We start from the raw sequence: 25,831 nt of genomic DNA, 5'->3' as shown, positions 1-25,831 counted from the left end.
TTCTGCAGAAGGTGCCGTACTGCATTTTGAACGGTGATATAAGTTTTGGCTCAAGAGTGAAAGTGATGCCGGAGAACTGGATTTTCAACATCAATGTGGAATCACAAGAAGTCGACGCACCAGTTAAATACAAAGACGATATTGCGAAAATGATTCGGGATTACGTGCCAGCAAATAGCTCTTGTAGTGACAGCGAATTGCACATTCGATTATACGACAACGTCCCAGTGCGCGCGTACCCAAGGCGTCTTGCACCATTGGAACGAACGGCGGTAAAAGCGCAAGTGGAAGAGTGGTTGTGTGATGGTGTTGTGCGTTCATCAAATAGTCCTTATGCTAGTGCGATCGTCGTTGTGCCGAAAAAAGATGGAACGCGGAGAGTGTGCGTGGACTATCGAGAAATAAACAAGAAAATCATTCGTGACTCGTTTCCTATGCCGGTAGTAGAAGATCAAATTGACCAGTTGGAAAGTGCTCGTGTTTATTCGACATTGGACTTAAAAAATTCGTACTTTCACGTGCCGATTGCTGAAGAAAGTCGTAAGTATACATCCTTTGTGACGCAAGAAGGACAGTATGAGTTTTGTCGTGCGCCGTTTGGATTGTGCCTTAGTGGTAGTGCGTTTAACAGGTTCATAAATTCGGTATTGCGTGAGTTGATTAATGATGGAATAGTGTTAACATTTGTAGACGATATAATAATTCCATCAAAGGACGAACAGCAAGGTATGGAATTGTTGAAACGTTTGTTGAAAGTGGCGGAAAAAGCAGGATTACGATTTAATTGGAAAAAGTGTTCGTTTTTGCAAAGGCGTATCGAGTATCTAGGATACACGATATATGAAGGACGTATAGAACCGTCGCCGTTAAAGGTAGAAAAAGTGAAGGGTTTTCCGTTACCGTGTACTGTGAAACAAATGCAACGATTTTATGGATTGGCTAGTTATTTCCGGAAGTTTGTGGCTAATTTTGCTGAAATAATGCGTCCGATGTCAATGTTATTACGGAAGCAGGAGAAATTTGAAGTGAACGATGAAGTGCGACAAGCGTTTATTCATATTAAAACGGTTTTGAGTCAGTACCCAGTGCTACGGATTTTCAAATCAGGACTTGAAACGGAGGTTCACACTGACGCAAGTAAGGAAGCGTTGGCTGGCATTTTAATGCAGCGTGCGGAAGACGATGGGAAGTTCCATCCCTGCTACTATTATAGCCGGCTGACGAATCAAGCAGAAAAGAATTACCATTCTTTTGATTTGGAATCGCTGGCTGTTGTCGAGTCAGTGAAAAAGTTTCGGTGTTATCTGCTGGGACAACGGTTCAAGTTAGTGACAGATTGCGTCGCCTTCACGCAATCCGTGGCAAAGAAAAATCCGAGTGCCCGAACCAGTAGATGGCTGAACGTGTTGGCTGAATTCGAGTATGAAGTGGAGCATCGATCGGCGGACAGGATGCGACACGTTGATGCCTTATCCCGAGCAAATGTGATGACGATAACATCAGCTGTATGTGCGCGAATAGCGGCTGCGCAGCGTGCTGATCCGCCGACATCTGAGATAATACGTCGAATCGAGCAGGACGGAAATTTCGACGAATTCACGATGATGGGCGGTGTTCTCTACAAGGGCAGCATGGGAGCAGAAAGATTGTACGTACCGTCCAGCATGCAAGGTGAGATCGTTAGAAGTGCGCATGAACAGGGGCATTTCGGGGTGAAAAAGACAAAAGAACGCATAAGATCTGATTACTTTATTCCTAATGTGGATGGGAAGATAGAAGAATGTATTGCATCATGCGTGAGATGCATAGTAGGGGAAAGAAAGCGAGGTAAATGTGAAGGGGTACTCCACCCAATCCCAAAAGGATGTGTTCCTCTGGATACGTTTCATGTAGATTTTTTGGGGCCCATGCCGTCGACTAGAAAAATGTATAATTACATTTTCACAATTGTCGATGCGTTCACCAAATTTGTTTGGTTATTCCCGGTGAAATCCACAACAGCAGAAGAAGCGATAAGAAGAATGCAAATAGTAGCGAATACGTTCGGGCATCCGCGAAGAATTATATGCGATAGAGGTACGGCGTTCACGTCTGGTGCATTTGAAAAGTATTGTGCGGAAAATAATATCGAATTGCATAAAATTGTAACAGGAGTTCCGCGGGGAAACGGACAAGTGGAAAGGATACATGGGATAATAATTCCAGTTCTAACGAAATTGTCAGTAGAAAAACCAGATGAGTGGTTTAAGCATGTCGATAAAGTTCAAACCACCATAAACAATAGCTGGCAAAAGGCGATTGGAATGACTCCTTTTGAGTTATTTATTGGAGTGAAAATGAAAACAAAGGACGATGTTATTCTTGCACAGATATTAAGAGAAGAAATGCAAACGGTGTTTGATGAAGGTCGGGAGGAATTGCGTCTGAATGCGCGAGACAGCATTGGTAGGATTCAGTTGGAAAATAGAAAGTATTACAATCTTCGCCGCAAGAAAGCTAAAAAATACGAAGTTGGAGATGTGGTAGCACTTCCCTTTACCCAGTTTGGGACAGGTAGAAAGGTGAAAAGAAGATTTTTGGGACCGTATATCGTTCAAAAAGTGTTGCCAAACGACCGGTATGAAGTTCGTAAATTAGATGAGGGAGAAGAGGGACCATGTCGAACGACCACGGCAGGAGACATGTTAAAGGATTGGTCTCATTCACATTGAGTAACATCAGGAAAGGCCGTGTGGGAATGAGTGCCTGTGAATAGGGACCACAACGCTCACGAAGAAGGTGAGTGACGCTAGGGAGTATAAATAAGCAGGACATCGAGCCAAAAAGGTAGTCGCTCCTAATTATCCATCGGGTCAAGACACAGCGTACATTCCAATAAAGAATAAATAAAACTTAGAACTATCTCTTTCTTACATATATCTACAATTTTTAAGAAATGAAATAGGAAGATAAAATAATTTTCAGTGAAACGATGAAAATATTTAACGATTTAACGAACTCCATCGAAACCAGAGCCACAACAATAGAACCGGACCAAAAAGCCTACAACACATACACACACACCCACGCAATAGAAATGGACAACAACCATCCATCTTCCGTCACAACCGAGCACTTGGTGCTATGCACAGTCTTGTAAAATCAAGTATGTTTTCATTTCAACTTGCGAAGGTATGCCATTAAGTGTCCAGAAATAAATATAAATCTTCAGGCAATACATCAAAAGAAATGTAATATGAACAAAAGTAAGTTACTATTTTCAAGATCTATCTTTAAAAATGATTGTTTCATACTATTGGTCTTTGTTTTAGGAAATGGATGCTGCCAATAATGCAAAGATATTGGAGGAGTTGCGACTCTTAAAAAATGCATCAGAGGCGCGTCTTGTGCAAAGGCACTAAATTCCAAGGTTGTTGCTGCCGTAGCGGTAAATTTGAATGAGCTAGTGTGAGTGGTTTCTGACAACAGCAAAGAAAACCACGAACTAGTAGTTTGCATATAACGACCTGAATTTTTTGAAAACGTGTCTAGCAGGGATCAATTGGACAGATTGGAGGCGTGTTTGTCCGTCCAGTCCAATGAAGATGCTTTGGTGACCTGGCTGGAAAGTAAAATAGATGCAACGGACAAAATGCAGAGGATGCATAAAGCGTTCTACACTTTGTTTGCCCGGAAACTTTTAGTCGATAGTAGTTGGACAGGACGAGCACGAGACGGAGCAAAAAAGGTAGCATTTCTTGCTTATAGTAAAATACTAACCGTACTAAAAAGAATAGGTGTTGTCTCGAAGCACGATGTTGAGCGTTTCATTAAACTGAAACTTAAAAACTCGAAAAGCGCAAATGTGTCAAGGGGCATAACAAAAAGTGTAATAAAAAAGCGCACAACCGCAAGAAAGTAATAAAATGATTTAGATTCTAGTGTGAAGTTTCAGTTTTCTTTTTATTTATATATTCAGTGAGTCGTAGGCTTACAAAATTTCCTTGGCGCTTACCATATGCTATTTGGTATTTAGTTTTAGCACGTAGTTATATCACAAAAGAAACGCTAATATCATGATGAAAACAAAACGATGATGTGAACAAACAGATAATTTATTAAATTAACAGTATCAGTTCTGGAATGTGTGTAGCAAAGGGAATAACGCTTTCGAATCAGTTTGTGGAGATACGCTAACAGGAAGTTGCAATAAAGATCGAGATGGTATGAATACAGGAACAAGCTTACATTTAACCGACCTATGTGGCACTTCAACCCTACTTGTGGGAACGTTACATTTAACTTTAAATATGTTAATATCGATTGACGAAAGCTGTATGTCTGCTAACATATTGTCGTTGTCGGACACGGCATGAAATAGTTCCTCACAAGACTCTTAAAGATCACCTTTTATGACAAACAAACTATCATTAGATTTTTTTACCTCTATCAACTAAACAATATTCCTCTTTTTAGTCAAAAACCACCTGTTTTGAAAAAGCTAATAAAAAATCCACCGTTTGTTTTTAGTTGTGGATAGGATTGCACACGATCGTTACAGGCTTTGATGATGTGACCGCGCTCAATCAGTCGGCCAGCTAGCTGTTCAACGGTCTTGGTCCCCGATTTTACGCATTGTTTCACGAACCTCAAATTATTTTCGAATTCGTAGGCAGAAAACGTACCCAGTGGTCCTAACTTAAAAACATCTTCTACAATATGCTGGATATTATGCACATTGCTGATCAAATTTGAGCGACCACAATATTTCGCAGTGTCTGACGAATTTGTCCAGCATTATTTTGGCTAGCGGCCAATCTACTGATGAAAAAAATGTCAGTGCACAAAAATAGAATAAAAAACGATTGAAAGCTCCATCTTGCAAACAGAAATCAGATACTCGGCAGCTTTCCACAACGGCAATTCGTTAAGGGAACGTATTCTTCGATGTATCTCAAAAGGAAGCCGTATTTCTGCCATGTATGTAGATACTGCTTCCTTCTGTCTAGGATACACGTGAACAAAACGCTCAAACAAATTGGTTGCAAGCTCAACTAAAACTTTTTGGGTTACACCCTCATCCGCTAAGTGGAGCCTATCTGATACAGGAAAACCTTCGACCATATCAAAGCGATCGAAGTCCTCTAGTGGTGTACGCCATTCTTTATGGTGCAGTGGATCTAGTCTCTGCCTTGACCCAGCATCCGTACGTGGTTCTGCTATATATTTTGATATTTTGATTAAAATTATTTAAAATTAGTATTAAAATAAACATACCTTTCAAAGCGGCCCGCATAGGCGATTCGGCAATAAAGGCACGAAGTGAAAAGAAGATCTGCTTATCTCTAAACTTTAATCCTCTTCGCTGAAGATCATTTATTTCCTCAACTAGAGGTCTTAAAATTACTCCAAGCTTACCCGGTTTTTTTCGATCCTCCAAACGTTCCAACAACCATTGCTGAGTGCTTTAAATGTTAAACAATTCTGTTTTGAATTGGCCAAAGCTGCTTCCGGGAACTTTTAAAGAGTGGTAGTCCATCAATAGAGACATCCACCATAAATACGTCTACTTCCTGAACAACGTTTCTGTTAGGATTTGCATGAAATATCAAATTGCATGAAAGCTAAAACTTGCATGAAGGATTAGTAAGTTAGGTGAACTAGTAATTATAAGCGAACCATAGTACGGAATAAGAACTGAATTGTAATTGACCAAGAATACACAGTTGAATCTGAACCTTCGGCGGGACAACACTTCATACACGTTTCACGAATGAAAAGGCGAATCACGAACACTTTTATACGTGCTTGCAAGCCTCATCTGATAGATATTTATTTAAGCAACGGAGCACCGACGTAACACAAGAAAGTTTTAAATTCAGTTGCTTTCTGATATGCAATAACCTTTAGCCCGCGGCATTTTGGATGTAGTTCCGATGGAAGCCTAGATGCAATTAAAACGTTAGATATCATTCATTACATTTTCTCGGCTTCACTTTACTTGCTTTCCAAAATTTCCTCGATGCCAGCCAGTCAAAAGTTTAAGCATAATACCTTTAAGCAAATGTAACGGCTCTGACATCACAACGCTCTTAACAATATCAAAGTTCTTTAAGCTAGTCAAAGGTGTCGACCATTTGGCATGATTTGGATAAACATTTGCTTTGAAATATCTATCAGTTCTAGACGTTGAACCAACATAACATATACGATTTGTTGTGGGAGCTTTTTTGCCTGAGCTACGCATTTGAGACAGCCTTCTACAGCGTTAAATGAGACGACTCCTATTATTATATAAAAAATGCTGTGAGCTTCAACAACAACAAATGTGTTTTTCACCTTACCTTTAATGAAAGATCGTGCGGGTGAAATAACACCTGTTTATAACCAGTTTATAAATAATTATAAACTCTCGTATTTTATACCAATGTTCGTTTCGTTTAACAGAACACCAGACTCTTGCAATTCATTTAGCTCATCTACAAACTGGCCTGATTGAAACTCATCTGCGGAATGGGGCTTAGTTTGTCCACAATAGACTGCTACTATTAGTACAGGTGTATTTGGCCTCAACTTCTACGGGCGTAAGTTTCTTAGAAAGAAATAAAATCGTGAGAAAATATGAACAGAAAATTATTACAACTCATCTAGTTTGCTCACTTATAATAATGCTGTAGACTACTGGATACGCCGTAATACTACATTTGTCTACCTGACACTGAAAAAATGTCGGTTGCAGCTGTGTGTGGTGGTGTTTTTAGCAAAGTTCTAGCATCTTGTGGAAGCACACTTGTTACGTGTGAGCGTAATAGACGTAAGAGCTTATTGATCGTGTCATGACTTTGATTTGTTTCACCAGCCCATGTTTTAAGTCCGTCCAGGATTGACATCTCACAGTCATAAGAAGAAGCTTCCTCATCAACACTGCTGTTGGAATAGCTTTCCTCCGGAACATTATTACTATCTAAAACGAATTCTTCTACTTCACTTTCCGCGTTATTAACACACACACATACACACACCCAATAGAAATGGACAACAACCACCCATCTACCTGAAATGCCTTGTTAATTGTTTTATTTGTTAATATTAAGCTATTTTTTTATTCAAGTGTGCTAGTATCTTTGCATGGCGAAATACTAAAACGAGTTGTATCGTTTTTATGTTTCCTTTTTAAAAAAGAAGCCACGTGTATTGGGGTGTTGGTGTTTGATTTCTATTGGCGCCAACAAATTGTAACATTTTTAATACTTCTTCAAATGGGTTCATTGCTATTTTTGAGTTTTCTGTGTTGCTGTTACCCGTCCAACAAATGTTAGAGAGCAATGGTTTACTTCACTATGAATCCTTCAAAGCATATAGACGATTCGGTCCATCCGCACGACTTATATGCCCTTGCAAATAACGCACTATTTTCGCTTTGTGGATTGGATCTGTTGCTAGCTGCTCCTCAAATCTTTTAAGCTCCTCTTCTGTTTTCAACGCATTGTTTAGTTCAAAACTCGCTCTAGGGAGAAGACCGTCATTGGGACGAGTTACTGACACTTACTGTCCGGTAACCTCTGTTTGACGAGCTGTACTTCTTACAACTAAATCTAACTTATGACTAATCGTATCTCTTAAAAAATGCTACTTCATTCTCAACAGAAATGCTACTTCGATTTCATCCTTGCATGTGGTGCATTCTTCAGTTTTTTCTGGAGAGTGGGAAAAAAGTACATTTAAAAAAACATATCTCTTACACCGAAGAATAATTATTACCTCTTGCAGCAACATCAATCACACGCTGCCATTTACTTGGTGTATGCAGCTATAATGTATCACCTAAGTTAATCGATTTGGATGCTGAAAATTAATTTCCAATGTACGTACAACGTTTATTACGTTGGAAACATCTTTTCGCTTCTAACTTACAGGTCGATAAATTATTATCGTCTTGTTTGCCAATGTTTCGATTATTCCCGATGCGTAAGTTTGGATTCGGATTATTCCCGATGCGCACAATCAACGGCTACTATGATAATATCATCTGTGGACATCACAATACAGGGGTTTTCAGTTGATAAGGCAATAGCATCCATTTTTAAGGCAGGCTTCTTAGATGGAATGGCAAACAAAGCTAGTTGATATGGAAACGGCTTCAGATGACAGAAACATCAAATACCTTTTATTGTGATGTCCTCTGATGATATTCTCTTAGTTGCAGTTGATATTGTACACGTCCTTTCAGCGCACGGGTAAGTAGGTGCAATATCAACGGCTAATATGAGAACATCTTCAGAGCGTGCACACGGCAGCGTACAGACACGGTCGGCTGTCAAGCGGCCGATTGTTGGAGTTGAATTTTGTCGACATTAAGAGTGCTTATAGTATCACATTTTAAGCCCGGAACTGGAAAAGGCGGAAATACGTTTCGCGACCGATTAATTTTATGGTTGGTATGCTTTTCCATTCCAGCCTTAAATAATAATCAAAAAAAAAGCTTTAAGATGGGCTGGAGATACATGTATTGACAAGATGTACTTGCACCATACACCGGATTCAGGTAACGCCGCTACCCTGTTGCTGCAAGAAATCATCAACCCCTCCCCCCCCTGCAAGAAATCATCCCTGTTGCTCCAGTTGTGTTGTCAGGTAGGATGTAGGGTACGTCTTACGGCTCTTACGGAATACGTATGATTTGGCTACAGGTAACCGATGTGGGTATTGTAATTACCTCCAAAACAATTTGGCCTCAAAAAACCCAACATCATCGAACAGGGTAATTAAATAAATAAAAAACACTTTTAAGGGTATTGTAATTACCTCCAAAACAATTTGGCCTCAAAAAACCCAACACCATCGAACAGGGTAATTAAATAAATAAAAAACACTTTTAAGAAAAGCATAACCTGAAGCAGGTACGAAAAAAGAAACTAGCCTTTGTAAAATGCCCAACTCCTCACCGGTATAAATAATGGTCGCACACATTATGGACAGTCAATTCGCTCTTAACGTTTCATCAAGCAAGATCTGAAGTTGTCGTCGTTATGAACTCCCACAAAGAGCTTTCAACAACATCGTCGGTTGTTATGGGAACAAGGAAAAAAATCCCGTCGATCGCGATATTTATTCAACGACGAGTTGGTGCATTACACAGGACGAGCATCGCAGTGAGTGCATAAAAACGGGATGCGACAAAACGATAATACATGTGAGGAGTTGTGATGCGTGGAAAAACGTGAGATGGAGACTTGGCAACGGCTGTTGTGAGATTTGTGCAACGTTTGGAGAGTGTTTAAAGTTTGGTGCATTTTGAAAACTTGGATGTCCAACTGATCTAAGTTGAGCGTTCGTGTGCGGAAAAGTGATAGAAAATGTGCTATCGAGTAAAGTGTGTGATGACGAGTAAAGTGATAAGTGAGCAACGGTGCAACGAAGCCGCAGACAAGGGGAAGATAGCCGCAATCTGAGGCTAAGCAGTGATCGCACGAGACACGCAACAGAAGTGGAACCGGATGAGATGGGTATTACCGACCATGAAGTGAAAATAATTGAAAACTACGTTAGACACAGCCCACGAAGTTGTAAATCAAATCCCAAAAGAGCCTAAAGATCTCAAGCAACTAGGGAAAGAGCCTAAAGAACCGTTATCCGTCAAGCGTCCTCAGACGTTCAAGTCGATTGAAGAAGACGACAAACACAAAAAGCGCAAGGTATATTGACGTTTGATAGTGTTATACTTTACATTTTTCTTGTCTTATCGCACCGAGGACCAACATTGGAGTTTTATGCTGAGGGACTCCGATCGCCAAACAGATTTCAATTTTCCCTAACATGTTTAAGACACATGGCCCTCATTTGCTGTTTTCAGTCTTATATGTGGCCTATTATGTCTCCCTCCTGAATCAGATTGTTCTGATCATATTTGGAGTCTCATTTTGCTTGATGATTATACTCCTATCCTTCCTTAAAGTAAAGATAGTTCAGGACTTTTTGTAGTCATCTTTTCAGCTTCATTCTCGCTGCCAATGCTTCCACTGATTCTATCTGTGTTTTTGATTGTTGCAGGTGCGCTTTTCGCGGCGGAATGGTGCGGCACAGAAACTGCCCGAGTCATGCAAACTTGACATGTCTCGGCTGCAAGCTCGCGTTACCGGAGAGCAGCTCGACACTGACCTAATGCATCAGAGTCGTCGAAGATAAACGCACAATCAACCGGATTAATAACCAAGCTGGAGTCGAAGCAGCGTAGTCAACATTCGGCCGACAGGACAGCTGATCGCTAATAAGTTTACTTATACACGGCATAGGCCGTAGATACACTTGGAGCTTATGCTTCAGTGTGAAACGTTGTACTTCCAATTTGGTCGCATAATCGTTTTTTGTGTGCTTTACCTTTCTTTCTTTCGTTCTTAGTACGTACATGCTCTACTTTTAGAATTCATTTTAAAAGATCTCCCAGTTTTACAAGAGAAAACTCTCCAATTGCAGTTGAAGTCCTGACTTGCCAAACACATGGGTTATTCACTTTAATAGGAGATTGTGTAATTCCTATTCGAAGTGCTTCTATAGCCCTGTGCAGGTAAATCATTCTTTTGGGAGCATTTATTGCTTAATTCCGTGTAGTACAATGATTGGATTGGCAACCTGAGATTAATAACTGTTCTTACATCCTTCATAACGTACCCTCTCTTTGTTTCTTACTTCCACAGGTCTGATTCTTAACGGGATCGGTTTTCCTACCTTGTGTACAAACCACATTCCTTGTATTGAAGTAACATTCCCTGAAGTGGCCTTTCCTTGTGAGCCTTTAGTAAAGGCCAGCATTCTTCTGGTTTTGGGTTTCGTGTCAGTTTGTCATATATCAATTGACCCCATCTGTCTCATTCATAGCATGCTTTCTTCGAAGGTATCCTCCGATACACTCAGTCGCATCTTAGACGAAGCAATGATTTCATTTTCACCACCTTTTGAAATTTTGAAAGTTTGACTTACTCTTGCTTTGTTGTGCTTTGTACTCTAGAATTTGTTAGATAGAGGAAGGAATTACGGGTGAAGAGACAAATCTACGTGCTTTACCATTCGAACAGTTGTGATCTACCTTGTATTTGATGATTGCTTCTTCTTCTCTGAAGCGCAGTTAATGCACAAGGGATCGAAGATGCAGTCTCCGTGGGCAGGCGTACCGCAGTTGGTGCAGGATTGTGCTACTTTGTAACTCATTTTGGTGTGGCCGTAATGAGTGCAGTGGTAGCACATCATGAGTTTCGGGTAATACGGGCGGGTGGAAACTTGCCGGACACCGAGACGGATGGTAGATGGTATCGAGGTGGCGTTTATACGAAGCAGGAAAATGTGAGTATTCACGATGTCTCCGTTCACCTTTTGCGTGAATCTACGCACAAAAATCACTTGCTGGTCCTTGAGTTCTTTTAAAATTTCGTCGTCACTGAGGCCTTTTAGGTCGGGGGAATAGATCACACATTAGACACTATTGAGGTTGGTATGGGGAGTCACTGTCACTGGGGTTCCGTCGATAACTTTAGTAAGGGATTGGAGCGATCGGAATTGTTTGGAGTTACAGGTTTTAATAAGGAGTTTTTCACCGTTGTCGATCGGTTTTCCGGGCTCGGAAAATTGACCAGCAAGGGAGGCAAGGGATTTGCCAATAACCAAAGGGTTTTTAGGGAGAGGGGATCCGTCGGTCGTTTGCAAAACTAAAAATTTCATGTCACCGTGTTCGTCTTTACTGTACATGTATAGGGGCAAGGACCTCTCATTACGAGAGGGCCCTCTCGGGGAAAAGTGGGCCTGGCATTATAACTCCTCACCTCTGAAACGTCTTTTGGCCTCTCAAATTTCAAAATGTCTGATATTTTCTGCCTTGCGGGGAGTATTCCCCTTCCGTCGATTGTGAACCCTAAAAACTCTACCTCCTCTTGATCATACAATGATTTCTTTTCATTGATTGCCAAATCATCCATCATTAGTTGTTGAACGCTTTTGAGGGCTGGTCCATATAAGGCCTGTTTAAGGCGGTTTAAATTCTCTAAATTAGAGAATCTTCCCTCCTCATTAGTATCATCAAATGTTTGTTTAAAATTTGGCCATTCTACAGGATCCCCTCCAAATCTCGGCAACTGCATAAGCGATTGTCTTTTCAATAGCGTTTCTATGTGCGGCGATCCTTGTTTGTCGCTCGCAATAGTTGTAACTGCTTTTAAAAATTCTTGTAACTGTTCCTTTGATTGTTCTTGTTGACCAAGCAATAGTCGTGAGAACATGGCCTCTGTATCCTTACTAGCAGATTCTTTGGGCAATATATTAAGTTCATACGCAATTTTATGACATTTTACGCAAAGCCAACATTCTTCCGGCTTTGGTTTACGTGATAGTTTGGCACATGTTAAATGAAACCATCTATCACATTCATAGCATGAAATCATGCTTTCTTCGGAAGTGTCTTCCGCCACGCACAATCGGCAACTGCCGGAAATGTTCGTGGTAAATTTATAAGGCATGTCGGCGGATCTTTAAAATTCCTACTCTGAGCTATAAAATAAGAAAGTTCGACTTACCGTTTTCGGTGTTACCTTTCCTTGACGTGCCCGGTAGTTCAATGTGGTCTCGATCTCGCTGATACTTCACTCCGGAGTCGTACTAAAAAACCATCTGCACCGATAGTCAACTGACTTACTCCGTTAAGATACGCCTTACAAGAACTTTTTCCCACGTGCGTATTGCTGATAAGTTTCTTTCATGCACTGGTGTTTATGTCCTCAATTATTTAAACGCGAGCACTTTAAAACGATCGAAACGTCATTCACTCGGTTAACTTATTATTCCGCGGTTGTCCACGTACTGATTGTTAAACACGATATCTTTCGTAAGCATAGACGTCTTCGCTAAACATTTAAAGTTTCTTTCGGGTTATTTCGGATTTTTTTCACTTGATCACCAATTGTCCAACCTTCACTTTTCGATTCTAATTTATTTTTCAATTAGTTCGCGTTCTATTTTCATTAATTCCGCACACAAACCATTCCGCGTAAGCACTCCGTCCGAGTACCTACTTACCGATTCAAAGAATTGCTCTATCAGCGTGTCCGGTATTGTTCTGCCGACCTCTAAGAGCTCTCTTATTGTTGTCGCCAGCTCATCCGCGAAGTCCTCCACAGGTTCGTTGTCGTTAGAGAACCTTCGGCTGTCCACCTGGTCTTATTCGTGGCTCAGACTTTAATCTCCTAGGATTACTTCGTAGCGTTCCACGATCTCCAGGTGTATCTCCCTATACGTTGGCGGCGGATTTACTTGCACTTCGTTTAGCGCTACCTCGTCCCGGTCCCAGCAGTCGTTAAACCAGTCAGCCGGTATCGGGGCTGGTACGTCTTCTGCCCAATCGGCACGCCAACGCTGTTGAAACACGATAGGCTCTGGGGCTGGTTCGTCCCAGAGGTCTTCCTGCCAGTGGTTGTCCGCTTCTTCTATGGCGTTTGCTTGTAGCGCTACTTCTTCGACAGCTTCCCTGGGTTGTTGGTCGTGGGCCGGATCTTCACTTCGATTTTCGCGGTTGGCCGGAGCTCTCATTTGACGCTGATGTCTGAACGTTTTTTCGGAATTCGTACTGTGAGTTGTTAACGCGCGCGGATATTAACAACTCCTCTCTGGAGCCACCAATTGTTATTTCGAGTCGACCAAGAGAAGGTGTGTTCGATTCGGGAAATCTCCGCGCAGATTCCTGGCCTTGTCAGAGTTGCTTGAATCGGGCGGCTAACCTTTTTTCCTGGATAACCAAGAGAAGTTTTTAGCGGCGGACTCGCACTTCACTAACTCGGCGTGGACAACGGGAATGCCCTAGCTCGATCAGACGATTAGCCTTTTTTCCTGGATAACCAGGAGAAGTATCTAACCGTGGTTCTTGCTTGGCTTGATTTCGCCTAATTCTTCCGACGGAGTGGGGAGGCACCAAAGTGCGGGACCAATTTCCGGAGGGAAGACAAAGGTGAAATTTTCCCGATTCTGTATGGAAACCCTGACAATGAAACACAAGCTTCTTCGTTTAGGTTTTGATTACAAGTCGATTTTATTCTCAATAAACCCTGTCTTACATACTAAAATAATCCCGTAAATTAGGTTGTTAGAATGAAAGGAAAAGTTTAAAAGAGATAGCACCTCTTTTTACCTGAAGTAACATAAACCTATAGCGTTGGGCGTATCTTGAACCTTCAAGCGACGTTTTCTTATCTGTTTTTGGTTCTGGACCGTGAGATCGCGTGGGCGATCCTTTTTTTTATGGATCTGGGTAATGCATCGCGCATCGTCCTATGCATATTTTGATAGGCTTAATTCATAGTGCTAGCGCGTATGTTTATTTTTTGCCTGAGCGTGGTTTACTCTATTCGCGGGTGATCTTTCCGTCACTGCACTACGGATAATACGATCGTACCTTGATCTTCGCGTTGGTCCCTTTTTGCGAAACTAAATGCGCAGCGATAATGTATGTGTTAGGCTCTTGCAATAATCTTTTCCGGTCTTTGTTCTTTACTCTTGTCTTATCACATGGCCTGAGTTTATTTAGGATTTTCTGATATCTGGATAATTTCGAGTTGTTTTATGACATGTCCTGACACGTTTTCATTGTTTATCATAATTTCATTTTTCCTTTTGTTACGAGGTCTTTCTTTGAGTTTAGGTTTTTTCGAAAATAATATTTGCCGATGAGAATTTATCCTAAACGAAAGATATTTAGTTATTTAAAGTATTTCATCTATTTCCTGTATGCCGTTAAATTTAGTTCAATTCGTCGCGTTCGTAACAGTGACCATAAGTTTGCGTTGCAGAGAGCGCTATATTTATGGCGAGTGCGAGAGCAACCAAGATAGTGTTTTATCCTTCAATAAAAAATTTGTGCACTACACTTTATCAATATTTGTTTCCTTTTTATTTATACTTTCACACTGGCCATGGGCCGAGCCCGGCACAGCTCCCACACCTATGTATTTCTTCTATTTATGTTTCTTCTACTATTTATTTACACCTCTTTCTTCTTTTGATTTGGTCATGGGCCGAACCCGACTCAACTTTCATATATTTTCCTTGTTTCCAATGCTTGCCATGGGCCAAACCCGGCTCAGTTCTCCTCTTATTTAAATGAAAACGACACCACTGCGCTGGCCGTGGGCTGACCCCGGCTCAGGCTCGGTTGTTTCCTTAATTTCTTATCTGATTTATATTAGGAAAAGAAAAACTTGCCGCTGGCCTTGGGCTTAACCCGGCTTAGTAATTCCTTATGTGATATCGCAACCCTCCCAATAATGCATTATACATGCCGTTTACCAGTTCGCGCAACACAGCCTCCTTTATTCAGCGTTCAACCAAAACTGCCGGCCTCTCAACCATTGCCGTTCCACACTCACACCACTACATTCATGCTCAGAATCCCACAGTCCCATTTTCACTTTTGTACAATAAAACTTGCCATTTTACCTCCATTGTGCACAATATCTGGTGGATCAAGCACAATTTTACGGCCTTTTTAAACCAAATGAAAACGGAGCGCACTTGGCACTAATGCCACGCGCACCGAATGACAGCTCGACACTTCTACAGTGACATAACTGCCCAGGCACAACCAAGGTGTATGTATTTAGAACAAGGTGTATGTATTTAGTAGGTGAATTTTTGTCGATTTGACAGAGCACCATTTCCCAAGTTATCTGTTCCCCCTGTTTTCGTAATTGTTTTGGTAAATATATTCGTTAACGAAATTTCCACGAAAAATTAAACGGAACCATGTTCATCGAATGTAAATAAACAAAAGTTCACTATTGTAATAACCGGATGGCGGACGGTTGTCACAACGGATTCACATCCACGGAAGGCTTTCGGAAGGTTTTTGGAAGGAATTATGGTGTATTTTTCGGCGACGGAAGGTTTCTGTTGGGTCCGAACTGGAAGAGAACGCACGAAAGAATGGCTTTATTCTCACTGACAGTTCGCCTTGCCCAGGCCAGTCCGCACCTTGAGCCAGTCGGCGGTTGTCGGTTTTGTTGTCATTTGCTTGGCAAAGGCCTATTCGTACGTAGACAATGGGTAACATTCATCCGGACGTTACAACTCGGCTATCCTGAACATAAATTGCCCTCAATTTACTATCCGGTGGGCTCAGCCCAACATCTTAACTTATTAGCTTCCATAACCCCATCGAAGGGTAACTGAGTGAGTTGACATCCTTCTACTTCGGGTAGCACGTATCTATCATGAGGCAAGGTACGGTCCCCTGAACTTAAGATTTAGCTTCTTGTTACCGCTATCAGTTGTATCAACATATCACACGGCGACTAAGTCACCTTCCTTATAATGACATGAAGGCCTCTGCTTCTTGCTAAAATATTCCTCATTTTTCCGCTGAGAATCTTCTATGTTTCCCTTCGCTTCAGCCTACATGGCTTCTAAGTCCCTGGATATGTGTAGAAAAAGTGGACCGATCTGTAGAGATCTTCTATTTACTCGACCATCTCGTCCCGTGGCTGCTTACCAACTAACCTTCACATATACTACGTTCTGCCACATGATGTAAAAGGGCTGATACGAATAAATATTTTGAAACAATTCGGAGCTAAATGGCGTTTAGTGGATGATTATAGGAAATTTAACACAATACTTCATGATGATATGTTCTGAATCTACGTACTCCAGAACCCGGTGAAAAAACTATGAACTATTGAAACCCGTTGCACATGACGTCCCAGAACATCATTCGGCGGTATTTAAACTTGGCAAATCAGAAATTCATAGTGACGATTCTTTACTAGCCATTGGTTGGTGAAGAAGTCCCTCATAGAAACGAAAAATGCTGTTGACATATAAAAATGACCTGCACAACGCTGTATATACATATTAAGATACAGTGTCGGAAAATAGAATAAGACCACTAGATGTTTTAAAATCGTAAAACTGAGGTTATGGTGTCAATTTTTAACGGATCGATCTAACTTTTTCTGCAAAATTTATTTTCAGATGTTGGCAAAACGTATCTATCATTACCTCAATGGAGATACACTACACACACTAAACATACAGATACATACACTAAAAGGCTTAGCCCTATCATTAGATTGAGGGCGTCGCCCGCACTTTGATTATAATTTACAGCAGCGATGTTGTCTCAGAGGTGGGCTCAGGTGGCTAAGGTGGGCTAGTATTAGAAACGACCTGGCTCTTCTCCCCTTGCTGCGACATTGCGATGAGTTTGTCCATTCTCTCATTCGTCACATCCATCTGGATGCCCAGGCCTGTTATACGCTTCCGCAACATCTCCTTTGCCATCGTTGACTGTATTTGTTCGTTACTATTACCGTCCAGTTCTTCGCATCCATCTTAAATTAGTAGATACATTGTTAGATACATTGCAATTGGAAAAAATGTGCAATTTACTAATTATCATTACCTTTAACCAGCAAAAAAGGAACCAAACGGAAAATGGGGTTCACATTGCGTGTTCTGCTTGAATAATAAAACTTTTGCTTTGAATTCGATGTGTGACAAACAGCAGCAAGGCGAAAACATAAAACGATTACCACTATACTTACATACAGCGACCCGTCCGACCTCCCAATTAGCGTTTAAATGCAGATGTCCGTCGTAATCCTGAAATGCAGCGGTTTAGCACTGACCGCAATACGATTAGTTTTAGCACCTTCCTAGCACACCTGTTACCTTCACGCTCACTACCAAACACCCTCAGCAAATTCGAGTAGTTTCCAGCAGTTACTCTAGCCCTACCTAGCATCGCAAACAACAATACACGCACTTACCGATAATTTGTGTCATTCCAGCAGTGCTAAAAAATCGAGCACTTATCGCACACTTCATTTTACTCTTAGAGGCACTCTGAACCAGTAAACCAAAGTGAGTTGAGAGACGGTGTCGGAATACCGATTTCTCGGTCGGACATTTTGAAAAAAAAATTTACGTTTACTTGACTGAAATGTATACAAGCTGCGGTCAAGCATTCTTTGTTGGTCAAGCAAGCGATCTCTAGCATACATTGATGAAGCTCGATCTGCTGTGCTCTTGAAGAAGTTTTGCTTGCAGATCGGCAAAAAAGTGGAACGACCCTATATCTCGGATCAACCAATAGTTCGGGGATGCAAACCGGCTCCGCCGACCGGTGACGCCGATACAGTCAAAGCTGCCGTGTCCGTATAGGCGCTGAATCGTTACCACCTCAAACATTAATGAATATCATACAGAATCACCTCAGATAGCACTGACACACTACAATATCCTGATTTCTTCACTTGATCTAAGCTTTCCGAACGATATTGAACATATAATGATGTTATTGCTTCGAGAATATTAAACAACACATATAACCAGCTGATTCGATGCGGTCAAGTAAACGTCCAACAGGTGCTGGTCTTCTACTTCTTTCCATGTGTCAAAACAGGCTTTTTACGACACCTTCTCTCAACTCACTTTGCAGTAAACACACACTTCAAAGTATATATCATGCACTATTTGCACCAAATAGTTTGAGCAGTTTTTTAAGCTACCGAACATTTCAAATAACAAAGCAGCACTCGCAAACGCTTTCATTAATTCAAGCAACGCTCGAAAAAAAAGGAGCACTTTTCGCGAACTCACTCCACTCATTTAGACGCTGTGACGAAAAACCTTATACCAAAATATACCTGGCACTTTTGGCTCCAGTCACCAGTCCAGTCTATTCGAGCAGTTGTCGAGCACCTCCAACATGTCCCAGCAAACCCTCCCAGCCACCAACAGCAATTCCGAACACACTTCCAATTTTACCAGAAAAGTTTTTGCAATTCGAGCAGTTTTATTTTTTGTCGCTTGGGTACTGGCGATTTTTGTCGGATGGGAATCCGATTTTTCTTGTGTCTGAGTTCGGAAGCCGGAAACAACACACTAAAAATTACCACAAATTTTCGAATATCCACCGTTTTCCGACAGAAACGGATTGCACACTCGGTTCACATCACTACAATTCAAACCACACTCAATTCGATCCATGAATGGGGCAGTTATTTAAACTTTTGCATTAAACGCGGTATATCCGCCAAGTGGTGCTGTCACACTTCTGCCATCTCCGTTTTTTCACTTAATTAGCCTACCTAAGACGTATTTCACTGCGGGTTTTTTGGGTTCGATCAATTGATTGCACACTACCACACCGGAAAGGACCGCTTCCGGACCGATCCATGCAAATTGGCCACAAAAACTAACACCCGGCACTGCTCCCCACACAAACAAACACAAACACAAAACCGCGCTCCGATCGGTTCATTATCACAGGGAAAACTGTGTCCATCTGAGTCTGCTTACCGCACTTATGTGCTGGAACCATGTGCCTCTTTTGTTCACATTATTTCACCGATTTTGGAGTCGTTTTCACTTTTGTACAGTAAAACTTGCCATTTTACCTGCATTGTGCACAATATCTATCACACAATCAAGCACAATTTTACGCCCTTTTTTAACCAAATAAAAACGGAGCGCACTTTGCACAGAGCGCCACGCGCACCGGATGACAGCTCGACACTGCTACAGTGACATAACTGCCCAGGCAGAACCAACCCAAGGGGAAATTTTCGAGGATAAATATCCCCCTCTCTTTCTATTTATACACCTCTTCCGTTCGCACTCATGGATGATTTGTCACATACTCGAGTTTGGTTCATGATGACCTAAATGTTTACATTTTGCTCTCCTTTTATTATTATACCCATCTCGCTTACGCCTATAGATTCACCTTGTTTGGGTGAATATGTGTATGGGCATGTGTGCACTCGTACAGGGTTTGTCTCGTTACTTTACGATACGAACGGTATATATTATACCGTCATTATTGTTTTTACAGTTCGTTTGAGTATTTTCATTCAATCCCAAAGTGTTTTAAGTTCATCGATCTCTTTTACATAGTTTTCGATATGATTTTATTGTCAAGACGGTAGGTTTTGTCGAAAAAATGTATATAACAAATTGAAACACTTTGTACGAAATATGCCGTTCGCATCGCAAAGTGAATAGGCGAGCCCTGTATCTTTGATCGCTGATTTTTGGTCTGGCTGCTCATGGAGAAGGGGTAAGAGTTCATGCGTGATTTGATTAGAAGAGTGGGAGAGGTTGACGAAGCCGATCGTCTTCGTTCTATTCACTGTGTGATTGTTGATCCAAATCTCTTCTCCGCCAATAAATGTTGCGGAAAATTTTATTAGGATTCAAGTCGGGCGATTTGTTTTGAGCAATTTGAGCAGGCAATGATTTCGTCAATAAGAAAGGATGCTGCGGATCCTTGCTGCGGATGCAGGATATGCCTTCAAATACCGTTACTACATTAACCTTCACGACGACCATGTTCCGGACAAAAATGGGGACGACACTGGAGCATTTCTTTGCCTGGTTCAGCTGCGCAATATGTACGTGATGCATTTCGCTCGTTCATGTTTTTATTGGTAAGTAAAAGCCGTAATTCTATAACCTTTATAATCACCTCTTCTGTATTAACATGTAAAGTAACCATTTTATATTTACATCTTGTATTTCTAGCACCTCACACTATCACACTGAGCGGCCGGGATGGGCCTCCGGCTCGAAGGGATCATCGAGTACAAACACCAAATGATTGGCTCTTGTACACTTTTTCACCTTATATAAAGAACTTTGTAGTAAGGAAGCTCCTCACTCCTCTTCATACATCTGAAACGGTATACAATCGACACCAACAGCAGATCGACTACACTGTGTGAACCATCCTGTCCAGTGCAACCAGGCAACACAACATTCCTCTTCAGCAACAGCACCATCATCAGCCGTGCTAGAAGCAACTCCAACTTGTTGTCGGGAGACTAAAAGATGCAAAATTGATCTTAAATAAAAGCAAACAAATTTGTGTTAATGGAAAGCTGTAGGAAGGGAGGGAGCACCGATCGGAAGGATACCACCCAATGTTGGTTGCTGGCAAGCCGCCGGTAACGTAATGACCGATTGTGAACCCGTGATTGAGCAGAGTCAGTGGGCAAGACCACGCGCGATCCCAGCATACGATATGCATTCTGCGATATCCATCGCCAGGTTCTTCCACGAGGTTCAGCGTAGGCTCACCCGATAACTGTAAATGCACAATCCGTTGATATCCTCCTCACCGCATAGTTGTCGTGAACCTTTTCCCGCTCCGTCTTCCGTGCCAACACCTCCCAACGTTCACCATGGCGCTGCAGAACTAAAAGGCAAAAAAACTATAAGCCAGATATCTGTGATAAAAGCATATTATTTTATTTACCTGATTAGATGCACTCATCGACTTTGTAGAGCAAACAGATTTTTGAATCTAAAAAATAAGAAAATTTCAACCGATACAAGCCATTCCAGCGTCTAGTACGACTGTAGCACTGCTTCTTTTTTTCTTCTTAACTACACCATGATCTGCTACGCGCAAGCGTACCACGCTCCAATTTATATTACGTGTACTTCATTCCTGCTCTGAGCAAGTCTGGTGGTTCAGTCTTCAGGCTGTGGTATACATGCACACGGCATTCTGTTTCTAATCTTACTCTCACTCACCCGTTTCAGCACAATGAAAAAGTTTTACACGCACAGATCACAGCTGATACACAACACAACACAATCGATGCCCCCACCCCCCCTCCATCCTTGAAGCGAAAAAGTACCGTTGTTACACACAAACATACCACCACACAACGCAAAGAGTCTACGGACATGTAGAGAAGCAAAGCAAAATCGAGAGAGAAAAGAGCAAATACAAGAATAGAGGAACTCCCGCAAACATGACGAGACACGACAATACACAATACATTGACAAAAACTGATCCTCGAATATTTGTTTACATTTTGCATGGCTATCCTCGAAAAATTTATCGAGACCAAGGTGTATGTATTTAGAAGGTGAATTTTTATCGATTTGACAGGGCGACATTTTAGTCGAGTTATGTCAGAGTTTGTTTACAAAAACATATGGTATGGGGCTACCAACATAAACAAACAGCCTCGATTCTCAGTCCCTTGAGCAATTTCGCTAATTTATGGGTCATCTTCGCATACTAAGTATTGTCCCACAGAAGATTGACGATATTTGGTTGCCTTTTTCGTCAAAAAATCGCAAGCGATACCACCACCGGCGCCTCCTCCGACGCTGCCGTCACTCTTCTCAATACCCTTCCCCTTGATCACCACAGAACTGTTATGTCAGGTCGAGAAATGTCAATTTGCTCTTAACAACTCTACCTTCTATATCTACATACCTTGTGTTTATGCGCTTTTATGTGTTTATAATGTATATTTGCGTACTTCAGGCTGACTACTTTTCTACGGGTAAAATTAAGTCACAGAAAGCCAGAAATGGCAGGCCGTGACCTTTCGAGGTTGTAGTTCCAAAGAAGAAGAAGAAGAATGTATATTTGACTACCTGTTCCCCGAGAAAGCGTGGTTGAAAGAAGGCTGCATCCAAACGTTTCTTGTTGGGCAGAGATCTTAAAAAGATCGGCCTTATACCGGGCTTACTCGGTTTAACTGGGGTTGATTGCGAATCTCTGGGGGGTCGGTCATGATATTTGGGATTATACATTTGTTTCTGGTTATGTCGTTGTACTGGGCTGCTACTTTATATCTCCATCTTATTTCTTACAATAAAGTTATAGATATCCTTGATTTTGTTAAGTTTTTTTGACTTGAAATTATTTATGAAAGTGTCCAATTTAATATCGTCATTTTGTTGTCGTTCTAAATCGTATTTTTTGCAAAAGAATACTTTATGATTGGCAGTATCGGGAATGGCGCAGATACTACACTTGCCTGTAGGGGAAAGTTTCATAATATTAAACCAATAATTACCATAATCATGGCCTGAAACTAACCGATTTATAACTTTGATCGTTTTGTAGTTGAGAGGCATTTTGTGGTGCCACATCTTAGTGTTTAATCTGTTTTGATACCTTTGGAATTTTTTCCCCTTTGTTTTACACATATCTTGGTTCCATTGGTTAGCCTCCTTTAGCATATTGCGCTCAAGGGAACATATTACATCCTTAAGACGAAGCTTGTTATTCAATAATTGATTACTTGATATGCATTGCTTGGCCAGCTCGTCTGCTCTTTCGTTGCCCGGTATGCCCACGTGGCTTGGTATCCACTGGATTTCAGAGTTTAATAGTACACAGTTGCTTAAAATGTTACTAATCAGTTCGTCCATGAACATATCCGTGCTAGCATTTTTTAATATGTAACATTCTGATTTGCTAATCAGGCAGTGTACACGGTAGGCCCTCTTATTTTCAGATCATGTGCTAGCTCTAACGCTTTGTCAATAGCCAACAATTCAACAGTGCAAATCGATGTAGGGCGTGCTAATTTGAAAAAGTATTCTAATCGCTGGTTATAGTTGTACGAGCTAGTTAATATCACTATACCTATTCCACAGCCGTCTTCAGTTACACTGCCATCGGTATATATGGCAGGTTTATCACAGTTTTGGGAAATTGTTTCTTTGGCTAGTTGATGGAGAATTTTAGGGTTGGTACTTTGTTTATTACTGTCTAAACCCGGTATGTTGATTTTAATAACAGTTTTAAGTTCACAATCTGTGGCATGATTGTAACGTAAATTAGTAATACTGTTATACAGCTCCTTATCGCTCGTGAGAATTTGTTGCTGGCTAGATAATTTTCTTTTCACGTTTCGTGGCATTATTTTGTTGAGGGTTTCGCGACTACTGGGGGAGTATGCGATAGCTTTTGCTAGTTCCTTTGCAGCCAAAAATTTACACCTGATTTGGAATGGCACTTCAGATGCTAAAGCCAGTAGCGTGTTGGTTGGTGTAGTTTTAGTGCATCCAGTAACCTTCCGAAGCGATTGATGCAGTATTGTGTTAACTGAGAGGATTTTGTCTTTGTTAGCTCTCATACTGCACGTAGCACCATATTCCAAAGTACCTCTAATTAGTGCTCTATGCACTTGCAGTGCTCTTTCTGGATGTATGCTAGTGTTTCTGTTGCATAAATTTTTTACGATGCTAAATCTAGTGGCTGCTTTATCCTTAAGACGATCAATATGTTCATGGAACTTGAGTTTCTGGTCCAAGACAACACCAAGGAACTTGTGGGAGGTACACTGCTGAGTGGGACTACCATTAATTGTTATAGTCATTCGATTGTCGTGTTTAGGGAAGGTCATTGTCTTACATTTTTCTGAGTTTATAACCAGATCTAATGACTGGAGCTGTTCTGCCAAGAAATTGGTTAGATTTTGAAGCTTGGATTTAACCGTGTCAATAGATAGGCCTGACTGAATGATAGCAAAGTCGTCGGCAAACTGAATTATGGCGTTGCTGTTGGTAATATGGCACTTGCTCGTATATATATTAAATAATGTTGGAGAAAGGATATCCCCCTGAGGTAACCCATCCGATATCACTCTTTTTATCACAGTTCCGTTTAAGCGATCACAGTTCATCTCCACAATTCTGTTGCACAGAAAGGCTTTCATCCATCTTATCACAGCATTTGGCATCATGTATGCCTCGAGTATTTTCAGCAATTTGCTTGTACACACACTGTTACATGCATTTTTAATATCGATAAAAATGATACCAGTGATTTTGTTTTTTGCATTATTCTGACAGATCTGATTAACTATAAGATTTATGGAAAATGTCGTGGCACAGTTCTTTCGAAATCCAAAAGAAGTGGGCGGTAGGAAATGATATCTTCCCATAGTTTGAAGGATAATGTTATGGACCTTAGTGTTGATTCCCTTGATGATCGTGCAAAGAAGGGATATGGTTATTAAATTTTCTGCTAATCTGTGATCCTTCCCGGGTTTAGGGATTGCCACTATTTTAATGGTTTTCAATTTCCGGCTTATTTTACCCGTGTGCCACATTTTATTTATATTGTTCACCAAAGCTTTTGTGGTGTCCTCTTTTAAGTTTTTAAGATGCTCATATAAAATTTTATCGGAACCTGGTGCCGTATTCTTTTTAGCATTTAAGATGGCTCTCCATTTTTCCACTGTCATTAAGTCTTCGTTAATTGACTGAGTTGTGGCAAAAGATTCTGTGGGCTTACACTTCCTTTTGGGATGTGGATAATTTCAAAAACTTTTTCGCATCCTCAAGTGTTAGGTTCAGTATATTACCATTAGAACATTCATGCTTGTTTTTACTTAGTTTTTGTACCAGATTCCAGAGCTCATGTGTCTTAGTTTGGGGGTTGATGGATTGAAGACACCCCTCCCAGCTCTTGTGTTTTCCGCATTTTTTTAGATACTTGAACCTGGCATTTGCCTTTTCAAAAAGTATCAGATTGTCCAATGTTTTGTGGTGGTCATATTGTTTCCTTGCCCGGTTTTTCTCTTCCCATGCCTTAGCTGTCGACTCGTCCCACCAGGATTTTGCCTGAAATTTGGCAACCCTCCTGTTATTTTTTATCATAGCGGTTATGTCCTTAGTGATTGTGTCAATACTAACATCCTCATCGTATGTGAGCTCTTTCACTTTTTTCACGATAACGCTTTTCTTGTAAGTAGTGTTTGTAGCTCTATGCAGTTTAAATTTCACATTAATTTCGATTGCTTTGTGATCACTTGATCCAATATGGTAATCCTTAACACTTTTGTGGACATTACCGAAAAGCTCAGGTGCAAGTATGCATAGATCGATAGCAGTATCCTTTTTTAATGGGTCAGACGATACATGGGTGGCTTCCTTATTTGACACTATACTGAGAAGATTGTCGTTTGTTACTTCCAGTAGAATTCTTCCTTTACTATCACTGACTTGGTTACCCCAGAACGAATGGTGCGCATTAAAATCGCCTGTTATAATTATTTA

At 41.0% G+C, this 25,831-nt stretch overlaps 2 long non-coding RNA genes across 3 annotated transcripts; one reads left to right on the top strand and one right to left on the bottom strand.

Annotated features, from left to right (window-relative positions):
* Positions 1–16,952: 16,952 nt before the first annotated feature.
* LOC118503149 lies at positions 16,953–19,665 on the bottom strand. 2 transcript variants are annotated; one of them, XR_004905147.1, is made up of 3 exons: positions 19,410–19,665; positions 17,411–17,853; positions 16,953–17,339 (listed from the first exon to the last, which is right to left on the bottom strand). It is a non-coding gene; the product is annotated as an uncharacterized LOC118503149 (long non-coding RNA). The 2 variants fall into 2 exon arrangements; XR_004905146.1 differs by having other exon boundaries at positions 16,953–17,853.
* Positions 19,666–19,836: 171 nt separating this feature from the next.
* On the top strand, positions 19,837–20,890 carry LOC118503151. The gene is made up of 2 exons (XR_004905148.1): positions 19,837–20,441; positions 20,536–20,890. It is a non-coding gene; the product is annotated as an uncharacterized LOC118503151 (long non-coding RNA).
* Positions 20,891–25,831: the final 4,941 nt, after the last annotated feature.

This window comes from Anopheles stephensi, chromosome 2, assembly GCF_013141755.1.
Source record: "Anopheles stephensi strain Indian chromosome 2, UCI_ANSTEP_V1.0, whole genome shotgun sequence".
Taxonomy (NCBI): domain Eukaryota; kingdom Metazoa; phylum Arthropoda; class Insecta; order Diptera; family Culicidae; genus Anopheles; species Anopheles stephensi.
The sequence above is the reverse complement of the archived record's forward strand: the minus strand, read 5'-3'. Positions and strand labels throughout refer to the sequence as shown.